Genomic DNA, 2,199 nt, shown 5'->3' with positions numbered 1-2,199 from the left:
AGGGAAAGTAACTAGACATACAACTTAGTTAGCAATTTGTATTGGCCTTTTTGAGATAGAAATAGTGACTGTAAGTGATGTTCCTATCTTACTTGTGCTGTTTTCTTTCAGCATAAGCATAAAAAAGAATTGTAGTTCAGGGACAGATATTTTATTGGGCAGCAATTCAACATACAAGTTTTCAAAATTTCAAAATTTGTGGTGACAAATATTGAGCAATCACATTGCAGGCACTTAGATACACTCTGCAATAAATTTGCATTTCCAGCATTATTATTCAAGTTGTTTTTGCTTTTGTAAAAGTAATTAAGCAATTGGTGGCCTATCTACTTTAGAATAAGAATTTATGGGAGACAATAGAAACACACACAGGTTAAAGAAGAGCACACTTTTTTTGTCTCTGTAATAGCTACAGTTTCTGTGGACTGCAGGAAGTGTAGACAATACTATGTGAGGTCTTTAATAGACTTTCTTACTTCTACTTCTCAAATTTTTCAGAAGCTACTTATTTAGTCACTTTCTATAGCGGTGATGATTCTTGATGACACTCAAATTACTTTCAGTTATGTTACAGTTTTTATTTATTAGAAGTTAATGTTAATTATTTTAATGTCTTTCTTGTTTTCTTTTTTGTGGTGGTAGTGGTGGGATGCTATAATTTGACAAAGAGAATAAAGTCATGTTTTATAGTCTTACAATAAATTTTCTACTTCTATTTCTGTCATGAAGCAAGGATATTTTCTTGTACAGAGAGAAGACATTTTCTATTTCTTCTAGAACCTAAGTAAAATTGAAGGCAGGGACAACTTTGATTCCTAGAGTCTGGTATAGAAAGTGGAAGCTGACAACATATGTTTACTGGTTGGAAGGAAGGGAGAAAGAAAGAAGGTATCATATTTATTATTGGCTTCTAACATCATTGGGCCACCTTTTTCTTAGGTAGCTCACAGATTACAACTGCTTTCCATTTTGAGAACTGCTTTCCATTTTGTAACAAAGTATACAAAATTTGTGTGAGAGATAAATGATTAGACAGTGAAATTCCAATTTTCACCCCAAACTTTCACTGAGAAAGAACTCTACAATATACCTAAATTCTACTCGCCTGCATTTTTGATTCACCATGTGATTTGTCTTTGGCCAATGAAGTGTGAACAGAAGTGGCATATGCCATATCTGGCAAGACTGTCTGCTTTCTTCACTCCATTTTTCCTCTACCATGATGTTCCCTGTGATGGATACCTGGTGCCAAATAAGAGTAGCTTGAAAGTGAGAACTCAACAACCTATGGCTCCCTGGTACAAAATAAGAGTAGCTTGACAGTGGGAACTCAGCAACCTATCAGCAACGTATAACAAGGAATAATTTCTTTTAAAAATTATATATAAGGTTTATCAAGAGAGAGAGAGAAAGAGAAATACCTAGAGAAAGATGAGCGCAATCTGCAGGGTTTTATACCACGATCCACTGTCCTCTCAGTCTTCCTAGTCATTCAGAAACATGGATGTGTGTGCCCATGTGCATAGATCAACCAAGGTACTGAACCTGCCATCTTCTGTATTGAACTAGCATTGGTTGAACACTGTGTAACTGCGACCCCATCAAGCCAGTCCAGTAAGGAATAATTCTGCTTATGACTAAACTTTATTTTTTTCTGCCAATAAAGTTATGGCTCTAATTGTTGTTTCCATTTACCTAATAATTTTCATGCCACTAATATTGCAATTGTATTTTTATATGGTATACGCTTGAAGGTTTCCTTTGGCAAAAGATATATTATTATAAAATATATTTGCTTATGACTTCACAAATAATGCATACTTGTTGCCAAAAATTTGGAAACTACAGAACAGTACCTCTGCTCTGCAATAATAAAGGTTTGTCTTTTTTTCAATTAATTAATTTATTTATTTTTAATTTTAAAATTTTTTATACATTAAATCACATTATTTAGCTTACAAAGTGAACATTTCAATATATGAACATTTCTCCCCAATCAAGCTGCTCAAAATATCTTCAACAGATAACACCACACCTCCCCATCCCATCAATGCTCTTCCTCTGTATCCCTCCTCCAAATGTCATTCTTTAGGCCCCTCTCCTCCACACATACCACACATGGCATTCACACCCATCTCGTGTTTGTACAAACTTTTTCTTTTTTTTTTTTTTTTGGGGGTTTTTTTTTTTTTCCCTTTG

Source organism: Tupaia chinensis, unplaced genomic scaffold (assembly GCF_000334495.1).
Source record: "Tupaia chinensis unplaced genomic scaffold, TupChi_1.0 Scaffold000009_1, whole genome shotgun sequence".
NCBI lineage: Eukaryota > Metazoa > Chordata > Mammalia > Scandentia > Tupaiidae > Tupaia > Tupaia belangeri.
Note: the sequence above shows the minus strand (reverse complement) of the source record.